This window comes from Theropithecus gelada, chromosome 2 (assembly GCF_003255815.1).
Source record: "Theropithecus gelada isolate Dixy chromosome 2, Tgel_1.0, whole genome shotgun sequence".
In the NCBI taxonomy this organism is placed as follows: domain Eukaryota; kingdom Metazoa; phylum Chordata; class Mammalia; order Primates; family Cercopithecidae; genus Theropithecus; species Theropithecus gelada.
Window position 1 is genome coordinate 32,718,506 of NC_037669.1, and position 12,610 is coordinate 32,731,115.

Sequence of the window (12,610 nt, forward strand, 5' to 3'; positions counted from 1 at the left end):
GCTCAAGGATGGATAGAATCAATATTGTGAAAATGATTATACTGCCAAAAGTGATCTGCAAATTCAACACAATCCACACCAAAATACCACCATTATTTTTCACAGAATTAGAGAAAACAATTATAAAATTCATATGGAACCAAAAAAGAGCCCTGATACCTAAAGCAAGTCTAAGCTAAAGGAACAAATCTAGAGGCATCACAATACCTGATTTCAAACTATACTATAAGGCCATAGTCACCAAAACAGGATGGTACTAAAAATTGGCACACAGACCAATGAAACAAAACAGAGAACCCAGAAATAAGCCCAAATACTTACAGCCAACTGATCTTTGGCAAAGCAAACAAAACATAAAGTGGGAAAAGGACACCCTTTTCAACAAATGGTGCTGGAATAATTGGCTAGCCACATGTAGGAGAATGAAACTGGATCCTCATCTCTCACCTTATACAAAAATTGAATCAAGATGAATTAAGGACTTAAACCTAAGACCTGAAACTATAAAAATTTTAGAAGATAATTTTGGAAAAAATCCTTCTAGACATTGGCTTGGGCAAGGATTTCATGACCAAGAACCCAAAAGCAAGTGCAATAGAAACAAAGATAAATAGCTGGGATTTAAACTAAAGAGCTTTTGCATGGCAAAAGGGACAGTCAGCAGAGTATACAGACAACCCATGGAGTGGGAGAAAATATTCATGATCTGTACATCTGACAAAGGACTAATATCCAGAATCTACAATAAACTCAAACAAATTAGTAAGAAAAAAGCAATCTCATCAAAAAGCAGGCAAAGGACGTGAATAGATAATTCTCAAAAGAAGATATACAAATGGCTAACAAACGTATGAAAAAATGCTCAACATCACTAATGATCAGGGAAATGCAAATCAAAACCACAATGCAATACCACCTTACTCCTGCAGGAATGACCATAATGAAAAAACAGTAGATGTTGGCGTGGATGTGGTGATCAGAGAACACTTCTACACTGCTGGTGGGAATGTAAACTAGTACAGCTGCTATGGAAAACAGTGTGAAGGTTCCTTAAATAACTAAAAGTAGAACTAGCATTTGATCCAGCAATCCCACTCCTGGGTATCTACCCAGAGGGAAAAAAGTTGTTATACAAAAAAGATACTTGCACATGCATGTTTATAGCAGCACAATTTGCAATTTCAAAATCGTGGGACCAACCCAAGTTCCCATCAATCCGCGAGTGGATGGATAAAGAAATTGTGGTGTGTATATATACATATATGATGGAATACTACTCAGCCATAAAAAGGAATGAATTAACAGCATTTGCAGCCACCTGACAGATTGGAGACTATTATTCTAAGTCAAGTAACCTAGGAACGGAAAACCAAACATCCTATGTTCTCATTGATATGTGAGAGCTAAGCTAAGACAAAGCAAAGGCATAAGAATGATAGAATGAATATTGGGGACTTGTGGGGAAGGGTGGCAGGGAGTACTACAAATAGGGTACGGTGTATACTGCTCGGGTAATGGGTGCACCAAAATCTCACAAATAACCACTAAAGAATTTACTCATGTAACAAAATACCATCTGTACCCCAACAACCTCTGGAATAATAAAAAGATAAAAAGAAGCTTTTGGATTGAATTGATGGGGTTTTCTAGATATAGGATCATGTCATCTGCAAACAAAGACAATTTGACTTCCTCTCTTCTTATGTGGATGCCCTTTATTTTTTTCTCTTGCCTGATTGCTATGGCCAGAACTTCCAATACTATGTTGAATAGGAGTGGTGAGAGAGGGCATTCTTGTCTTGTGCCTGTTTTCAAGAGAAATGGTCACAGCTTTTGCCCATTCAGTATGATGTTGGCTGTGTACTACATTTTTTTTTTTTATCCAGTCTTCCATTGATGGGTATTTAGGTCGATTCCATGTCTTTGTTATTGCAATTAGTGCTGCAGTGAATATACATGTGCATGTGTCTTTATGATACAATAATTTATATTCTTTTGGGTATATACTCAGTAATGTGACTGCTAGGTTGAATGGTAGTTCTGTTTTTAGCTCTTTGAGGAATTGCCACACTGCTTTCCACAATAGTTAAACTAATTTACACTCCCAACAACAGTGTATAAGCATTTCCTTTTCTCTGCAACTTTGCCAGCATGTTATTTTTGACTTTTTAGTAATAGCCATTCTGACTGGCATAAGATGGTATCCCATTTTGTTTTTGATTTGCATTTCTCTAATAATCAGTAGTATTGAGCTTTTTTTATATACTTCTTTTGAAAAGTGCCTGTTCATGTCCTTTGTCCACTTTTTAATGGGGTCATTTTTTTTACTTGCAAATTTGTTTAAGTTTCTTATAGATGCTGGATATTAGACCTTTGTCAGATGTATGGTTTGCAAATGTTTTCTTTTATTTTGTAAGTTGTCTATTTACTCTCTTGATAGTTTTGTTTGCTCTGCAGAAGCTCTTTAATTAGATCCCATTTATCAATTTTTGCTTTTGTTGCAATTGCTTTGGGCATCTTTGTCATGAAATCTTTGCCAGTTCCTATGTCTCGAATGGTATTGCCTAGGTTGTCTTCAATTTTTTTTTTATAGTTTTGGGTTTTACATTTAAGTCTTTAGTCTATCTTGAGTTGATTTTTGTGTACGGTATAAAGAAAGGGTCCACTTTCAAACTTCCACATGTGACTAGCCAGTTATCTTAGTACCATTTACTGAATATGGAATCCTTTCCCTATTGCTTGTTTTTGTCAGCTTTTTAAAAGATCAGATGGTTGTAGATGTGCAACACTGTTTCGGGGGTCTTTATTCTGTTCTGTTGACCTATGTTTCTGTTTTTGTACCACTACCATGCTATTTTGGTTACTGTAGTTCTGTAGTATAGTTTGAAGTTGGGTACTGTGATGTTTCCTATGTTGGTGTTGGAAGCAACGTATAAAATGTACAAACATTGCCAGCATTCCTATACACTGACAACAGCCTTCCTTGGATGTTGTCGATATGTAGGAATGCTGGCAATTTCTGTTCATTGATTTTGAATCCTGAAATATTGCTAAAGTTGTTTATCAGCTTAAGGAGATTTTGGGCTGAGACTATGGGGTTTTCTAGATATAGAATTATGTCATGTGCAAACAGGAATTGTTTGACTTCCTCTTCTCCTATTTGGATGCTTTTTATCTCTTGCCTGATTGCTCTGGCCAGAACTTCCAATACTATGTTGAATAAGAGTGGTGAGATAGGGCACCCTTGTCTTGTGTCGGTTTTCAAGAGAAATGCTTCCAGCTTTTGCCTGTTTAGTATGACGTTGGCTGTGGGTTTGTCATAGATGGCTCTTATTATTTTGAGGTATCTTCCTTCAATTCTCTGTTTGTTAAGAGTTTTTAACATAAAGGGATGTTGAATTTAATGAAAGCCTTTTCCCACATCTATTGAGATAATCATATGGTTTTTGTTTTTAGTTTTGTTTATCTGATGAATCATGTTTATTGATTTGCATATGTTGAACCAACTTTGCATCCCAGTGATAAAGCCTACTTTCATGGTGGATTAACTTTTTGATGTACTGCTGGATTCAGTTTGCCAGTATTTTATTGACTTAATATAGACTTTTGCATCTGTGTTAATCAAGGATATTGGCCTGAAGTTTTCTTTTTTTGTGTGTTTTTGCCATGTTTGGCATCAGGATAGTGCTGATCTCATAGAATCAACTGGAGAGGAGTCCCTCCTCCTCAACTTTCTGAAATAGTTTTGGGAGGAATGGTACCAGTTCTTCTTTGTACAACCGATGCAATTCAGCTGTGAATCTGTCTGGTCCAGGGTTTTTTTGGCTGGTAGGCTATTTATTACTGATTCAATTTCAGAGCTCATTATTGGTCTGTTCAGGGATTCAATTTCTTTTTGTTTCAGTCCTGAGAGGTGTTATGTGTTTAAGAATTTATCCATTTCTTCTATATTCTCTAGCTTGTGTGCATAGAGTTGTTCATAGTAGTCTCTAATGACGATTTGTATTTCTGTGGGGTCAGTGGTAATATCCCTTCTGTTGTTTCTGACTGTGTTTACTTGAATCTTCTCCTTTTCTTCTTTATTAGTCTAGCTAGCAGTTTATCTATCTTATTATTTTTTTCAAAACCCCACTCCTGGCTTCATTGATCTTTTAGATGGTTTTTTGTATCTCAAAAGCTGTCTTCAGTTCGGTTCTGATTTTGGTTATTTCTTGGCTTCTGTTAGCTTTGTGGTTGGTTTGCTCTTGCTTCTCTAGTTCTTTTTGTTGTGATGGTAGGTTGTTAATCTGAGATCTTTCTAACTTTATGATGTGGGTATTTAGCACTATAAATTTCCCTCTTAACACTGTCTTAGCTGTGGCCCAGAGATTCTGGGTATGTTGTAGCTTTGTTTTCATTAGTTTTAAATAACATTTATTTCTGTATTAATTTTAGTATTTACCCAAAAGTCATTCTGGAGTAGGTTGTTTAATTTCAATGGAATCATATGGTTTTCAGCAATTTTTTAAGCCTTGAATTCTATTTTTTTGCACCATAGTCTGAGAGAGTGGTTAATATGATTTTTAGTTCCTTTGCATTTTCTGAGGATTGTTTTATGTCCAATTGTGTGGCCAATTTTTGAGTATGTACCAGGTGCAGATGAGAAGAATACATAATCTGTTATTCTGGGGTGGAGTCTTCTGCAGAGGTATATCAGATCCATTTGGTCCAGTGTTGAGTTCAGGTCCTAAATATCTTTGCTAATTTTCTGTCTCAAAGATCTAATACCATCAGTGGGGTTGTAAAGTCTTCTGCTACTATCATTTGAAAGTTTAAGTCTCTTTGTAGGTCTCTAAGAACTTGTTTTATGAATCTGAGTGCTCCTGTGTTGGGTGCATATATATTTAAGATGGTTAAGTCTTCTTGTTGAAGTGAACCCTTTACCATTATGCAATGCCCTTCTTTGTCTTTTTTGATCTTTGTTGGTTTAAAGTCTGTTTTGTCTGAAAGTAGGATTGCAACCCCTTCTTTTTTTCTGTTTTCTATTTGCCTGGTAGATTTTTCTCCATCCCTTTATTTTGAGCCTGTGGGTGTCACTGCATGTGAAATGAGTCTCTGAAGACAGCATACCATAGGGTCTTGCTCCTTTATCCAGTTTGCAAGTCTGTGCCTTTTCATTGGAAGCATTTAGCCTGTTTACATTGATGATTAGTATTGATATGTGTAGATTTGATCCTGTCACCACATTGTTAGTTGTTTTTATGCCAACTTGTTTGTGTGGTTGCTTTATAGTGTGACTGTCCTATGTATTAGGTGTGTGTTTTGTAGTGGCTAGTAATGGTCTTTTCTTTCTATATTTAGTGCATCTTTCAGGAGCTCTGTAAGGCAGGTCTGGTGGTAATAAATTCTCTCAGCATTTGCTTGTCCTTCATTTAGGAAGCTTAGTTTGGCTGGATATGACATTCTTGGTGGGAATTTCTTTTCTTTAAGAATGTTGAATATAGGCCCCTATATATTCTGGCTTGTAGTGTTTCTGCTGAGAGGTCCACTGTTAGTCCAATGGACTTCCCTTTGTAGATGACCTGTCCTTTCTCTCCAGCTGCCTTTAATATTTTTTCTTTCATTTTGACCTTGAAAATCTGATGATTACATGTCTTGGGCATCATTGTCTTGTCAAGTATTTTGTGGGGGTTCTCCATATTTCTGGAATTTGAATGTTTGCCCCTCTAGTTGGGTTGGGGAAGTTGTCATGAGTGATATCCTTAAATATGATTTCCAAGTTGCTTCCATTCTCCCCATCTCTTTCAGAGATGCCTATGAGTCATATATTTGGTCTTTTTACATAATCCCATATTTCTCAGAAGTGTTGTTTTTTCCTTTTTTTCTCTTTTATTTATTATTGTCTGACTATCTTATTTCAAAAAGCCATTTTTCAAGCTTGAGATTCTTTCCTCAGCTTGATCTCTTCTGCTGTTAATATTTGTGATTGCATTATGAAATTCTTGTACAGTGTTTTTCAGCTCTCTCAGGTTTGTTATATTCTTTTCTATACTGGCTATCTTGTCTTTCATCTCCTGTATCATTTTACTGTGATTCTCAGCTTCCTTAAATTGGGTTTCAATGTTCTCCTGAATCTCAATGATCTTCATTACTATCCACATTCTGAATTTTATTTCTGTCATTTCAGTCATTTCAGCCCAGTTAAGAACCCTTGCTGGAGAACTAGTGAAGTCACAGGTGGGAGAGGGGCTATGCTACTGGCATCTAGTGGGTAGAGGCCAGAAATACTTCTATTATCTGACCCAAAATGTCAGTGCTAAGGCTGAAAAGCCTGGGGTCAAAGAAATCGGGGTGTTTAAACATGGAGAAAAAAAGTTCAAAAGGGTCCTAAATTCTATATGCAAATGTTCTCTTTATAGCATTTTTGCTTATTTCACAGATGTGATGGCCTCTAAAAATTCTCAAATAATAGTGTGTGTATATATATTTTTTAATGTATATATTAAATTTTAAATATAGAAAGAAAAGACCATTACTAGCCATTGCAAAACACATACCTAATACGTAGGACAGTCACACTATAAAGCAACCACACAAACAAGTTGGCATAAAAACAACTAACAACGTGGTGACAGGATCAAATCTACACATATCAATACTAACCATAAATGTAAACGGGCTAATTGCTTCCAATGAAAAGGCACAGACACGTATATGTATGTATATATACATAATTATTTTATACTATGTATATATTATAAAATAATTTTGGTGACAAATACTTGTAACAAATAAAGTAACAAATATATTATCATTGTATGTTATATTATTGTCATATACTATTGTTTGATTCTATACACACACACACACACACACACACATTTCTGTTCCTAAAATTATTTGTTTCCTCAGGGCATTCTCATTTGTCTGTTTACGTTTATGTATGAGGATCTACATAGTGACCTCAACCCTGATTGCACATTAGACCAGTGAATCCCAAGCTCTGGGAGTAAGGCCTAAGCATCTGTAGTTTTCTAAAGTTCCCAGGTGATTTGGAGACACAGTTAGTGTCTATATGAACAAGTATCAGAAGCTTAAATGGTTTTCTTTGGTACAAATGAAGCTCTCTGCCTCACCACACTTCCTTAGGTGAATACAGATTTTGATTTTGGAACCCTTGAGAAGAGTTGCATTGGAAGAAAAGGATGGGATTGGGATAAAAGCTGCTGCCATGAAGAACTTAGTCTTCAAAAATTAAAGAAACTGTTGATGCCCTGAGTGGGTGCAGCAGAAAGACCCACAGAGGTTCGTGGGATGGGTGCTAAGCCTCAGGATGGTAGGGAGAGGCATAAGAATAATAGAAATACTGGACAAAGAGCCAGATATAGAACAGATCCAGCTTTATCAGTCCACTTTCTCTGCTCAAGGGCCACTACCTTCTGCACCTGCTTTCTATAGAACCAAGTTGCTGAACCCTGCCAACTTAGCTCTGTATTTCCTTTGGTGGTTGGGAAGTGTTGAGTTTTTCCCTAAAAAATGTCAATTTATAGTCTCCATCTATCTTTGGGAATCAATGTACACTGCCAGTCATTTTTAAGGCACATAGCCACAATTTTACACAGCATATTCAACAAAAAGCTGAAAGCCAGTAAAGTCACAAACACGGAAAAGGAAATGTAGGTGTCCTATCCTACAGAACTGACGAGGTGACCTACAATGTGAATTGGTTATGTTGAAGTCCTCCAAGGTCTCCATTACTTTTTCACATTAACTCAAGTCTCTGAGGTTTCTACATGGCCACACAGCACCTCTAGGTTGCAAAACTCCTCCGTCCTCTGCTTCATCCCTGTCCTCCTACAGGTAAGTGCAGACAAGTAACCACAGTCCTGATTTCTGTTGGTGTTGTATGAGACCAGCTAACTTCAGAGACCCTGCTCAGACAGTATTAAGAAGGCATATAGCTGGGGTGTGATCACCATGTTTGCGGTGTTTCTTTTGTGGGGTTCATGTTAAGAAAGGCCTCCTCCAGCCTCTCAGCAATGTCAAGGTGCATCAGGGGAAAGAAATAGATCAGTGTTCCCTCCTCAGGATTGGTCAGTGTGGAAAAAAGGGCTCATGCATGAGGCAACCACAAAGTCAGGGAGAATGCAGTCTTACTTAGCTACACAGACACTTGGGTGAGAGATTCTAGGAACTCAGAATCACAATGAACTAACACACATCTGAAATAAGGAGCTTTTCAATGAGGATGAAGGGTAACAGATTACAGTTTAGCCCAGAACATACATACTAATTTTGCTTTTATTACATTATATAGAGACATGGGTCCTCCCCCCAAAACGATCTTCCCCATGGGCTGAAATTCATTCACCTTATATTAATTGAGTAGCTAGGAAGAGTTCTGAGCACTGAGGATGCAACAATGAACAAATCAGAACAATTCCCTGTACTATAGAGCCTCACTGTCCAATACAGTCGCATCGACGAGCATGTAGCTATTTAAATTTAAATTAATTAAAATCAAACAAGGCCGGGCGCAGTAGTTCATGCCTGTAATCCCAGCACTTTGGGAGGCCAAGGTGGGTGTATCACTTGAGGCCAAGAGTTCAAGATTAGCCTGGCCAACATGGTGAAACTCCGTGTCTACTAAAAATACAAAAATTAGCTGGGCATGGTGGCAAGTACCTGTAATCCCAGTTACTCGGGAGGCTGAAGGAGGAGAATTGCTTGAACCTGGGAAGCAGAGGTTGCAGTCAGCCGAGATCGTGCCCCTGCACTCCAACCTGGGTGACAGAGTGAGATTCCATCTCAAAAACAACGACAAAATAAAAAACAAAAAACAAAAACAAACAAATCTAAACTTCAGTTCCTTGATTGCACTAGCCATATTTTAAGTCCTCAAAAGTCCTCAATATGTGGCTACTTGTTACTGTACTGGCCAGCACAGATGTAAATTTCCTTCAGTGCAGAAAGTAATACTGAACAGCACTGTCAAGAGATGGCTTCTGAAACAGTATGGATCTGTGTCCCCACCCACCTGTCATGTCAAATTATAATCCCCAAAGCTGGAGGTGGAGGTGATTGGATCATGGGAGTGGTTTCTCATGGTTTAACACCATTCCCCTAATGCTGTTCTCATGGTAGAGTTCTCGTGAGATCTGGTTGTTTAAAAGTGTGTGGCACCTCTCCTTTCACTCTCTTCCTCCTGCTCTGGCCATGTGATATGCCTCCTCATGCTTTGCCTTCTGCCATGAGTAAAAGTTTCCTGAGGCTGTCTCAGAAGTTGAGCAGAAGTCACTATGCTTCCTGTAAAGTCTGTAGCACCGTAAGCCAATTAAAATTCTTTTCTTTATAAATTACCCAGTCTTGGGTATTTCTTTAGAGCAATATGATAATAGAGTAACACAGCTTCCAACCTAGAGAAGTATCCACCTTTAATCTCTCACTTTGGTTAAAATTCTGAATGATCCCATTGATATGATTTGGTTCTTTGTCCCCCGCCCCCAACAAATTTCATGTTGACTTGTAATCCCCAGTGTTGGGGAAGGGACCTGGTAGGAAGTGCCTGGATCATGGGGATGGACTTCCCCCTTGCTGTTCTCATGGTAGTGAGTGAGTTCTCCTGAGATCTGGTTGTTTACATGTGTGTGGCACTTCCCCCTTCATTCCCCCTTCCTCCTGCTCTGGTGATGTGAAAACCTGCCTTGCTTCTCCTTCCCCTTCTACCATGATTGTACATTTCCTGAGGTCTTCCCAACCATGCTTTCTGTACACCCTGCGAAACTGTGAATCAATTAAACCTCTTTTCTTCATAAATTACCCAGTCTCAGGTATGTCTTTATAGCAATGTCAGAATGGACTAATACACCCATTATGTAAATGGTTTGTTGAGAAGGGCAGGGCCACAAACCTTTATCAGTTCTTAATGGAGTAGTAGAAAAAGCATTGCTGCTGGAATTTAAACCTCTGTCTTGCACTAAGCGAGCTAAGAAAATTCTGCCAGGAGTCAATCATTTTATGAAAACAACAATAGTAATTGTACTTCATAGTAATTAAATGAGATGATAGTATATAATGTTGCTAACTCCAGGGTCTGAACACATAGAGGCACTAAATAAGTAACTGTCATGGAGTAGTCTATTATGAAATGGGTCACAGGACAAATAGGTTTTCATGAATGTAATAACTAGCCAATTACCTAGGCACTGTTCTAAGTGTTTTACAAATGCAGACTCAGAGGTTAGGTGCAGTGACTCATGCCTATAATCCCAGCATTTTGGGAGGCCAAGGCAGTAGGATCACTTGAACCCAGGAGGTTGAGGCTGCAGTGAGCTATGATTGTGCCACTGTACTCCAGCCTGAGTGACAGAGCAAGGCCCTGTCTCTTAAAAAAAAATGCAGGCTCATTCAGTCCTCATAAAAACCTATGAAGTAGGTGCTATCATTATTTCTATTTAATAGATGGGGAAATTAGGATAAAGAGATTAATTTGCCCAATATTCTGGCTTGTATTAGTCAAAGGTTTTATTATTATTATTATTCTATAGCTTCATAAATGACTGAAATCTCAGTGACTTAACAAAGTACAAGTTTTCGTCCTTGCCCAAGTCACAGGCCAATTAGACATTCAGTGAAGGCCATTATGTAGGGATTCAGAGTCCCAGTCTGAATCAACGAAGGTGGTAATTACCAACTTTTAGGTTCTCAGAATCCTTGTGTGGACCCTCTGCATCCAGGCTGGAGAAAGAGTAAGGAAAAGCTTAAAGCAGTCTTTCTCAACCTCAGTATTTGTATGGTTAATTTTATGTGTCAATTTGGTTGGGTTAAGGGATGCCCAAAAAGCTGGTAAAATATTATTTCTGGGTATGTGTATGGGAGTATTTCTGGAAGAGACTGGAATTTGAATAAACAGACTGAGTAAGGAAGATCTGCCCTCAGCAATGAGGGTGGCAACATCCAACTCATTGACGGCCTCAATAATACAATAGAAAAAGGACAAATTCTCTCTCTTTTTGAGCTGGAACATCCATCTTCTCCTGCCATTGGGCATCAGAGCTCCTGGTTCTCGGGTCTTCCAACTCTGGGACTTTCACCAGTTGCCCCTCAGTTCTCTGGCTTCTGCCTCTGAATGTCAGGGCTTCAGACCCAGACTGAATTATATCATCGGTTTTTCTGGGTCTCCAGCTGGCAAATGTAGGACTTCTAGGACTCCATCACTGTGTGAGCCAATTCTCATAATAAATCTCCCGTTATATGTATGTGTGTATATCCTATTGGTTCTGTTTCTCTGAAGAACTTTAATACAGTATTATTGACATTTTGGACTGGATCATCTCTAATTTGTTGTTCTGTGCATTATAAGATATTTAGCAGTATCCCTGGCCACCAGTGACCACCTGCCAGTTGTGCCGAGGGGTGGGAGAGTAGATGTGTGTGTACAAGAGTGTGTGCTCCCTAGTTGAGAATAATGGCTTAAAGGATCACTCCAAGGTTTTAGAGGTTAAGCTAGAAAGTGGTCATATTTCTTTTACCCAAATTTTATTGCCTAGAACTCAAATGTCCACAGATAACTTCTTGAGGGTTGGAAAATGTAATCCAGCAATGTGTCCAGGAAGAAGAGGAAGTCTGCGAAGATTAGATGAGCAATGTTGGATTCGCCTGAGATATATAGACCTTCAAAAATGTAATAAAAGCTTCAGAGAAACTAGCAGAGATATGTGGGATATTCTAAACAGTATTGGAGACAAAACCACACATTTTTTTTTTTTTTTTTAAAGAGGAAGTCTCACTCTGTCTCCCAGGCTGGAGTGCAGTGGCACAATCTCAGCTCACTACAACCTCCACCTTCCAGGTTCAAGCGATTCTCCTGTCTCAACCTCCGGAGTAGCTGGGATTACAGGCACCTGCCATTACGACTTGTTCGTTTTTGTATTTTTAGTAGAGACGGGGTTTCACCATGTTGGCCAGGCTGGTCTTTAACTCCTGACCTCAGGTGATCTGCCTGCCTTGGCCTCCCCAAAGTGCTGGAATTACAGGCGTGAGCCACTGCGCCTGGCCAAAAACACATGACTATCAATATTTTTTCATGACTGATATCATTACCCCATATAGTTTTGCCAGAAAGCAAAGTTAATTCAACAGAGCACTAGATGCCATGTTTCCTGGGTAGATATATTTGTCAGATAATGCAAAAAAGCAATCAACATTTCCCAATGATCTGTGGGAAAACTGAACTTCGTAATAAAGCTGGGATGATAGGAATATTTTCATGAGGCTGTCCAGACCCAATCACATTCCAGAAAGATAAGCATCTACAATATGTATGGCCAGGAGTGCAAGAGAGCTAGAACTGCATTTCTGGGAGAGGAAGAAGTGGAGAATCTCTGGATACATGTTACAAATAATGAAGAGTCAAAAACAGGGAGAGGTAGAAGCAAGAGTAAAGTTGCCATTCATTTACTATCAATAGTTTCAAATAAATATTTTGGCCTACCATAAAGGCATGCTTTAAAGTTGATTAATAACTGACATTTTCTAGAATCCCACTTGAAGCACTAGCATTTTTGTATTTCGAAGCAGGTTAGGTCATTTTTTTTTCTGTATAGAAAAAAACATGTCTTTTGTAAGGATC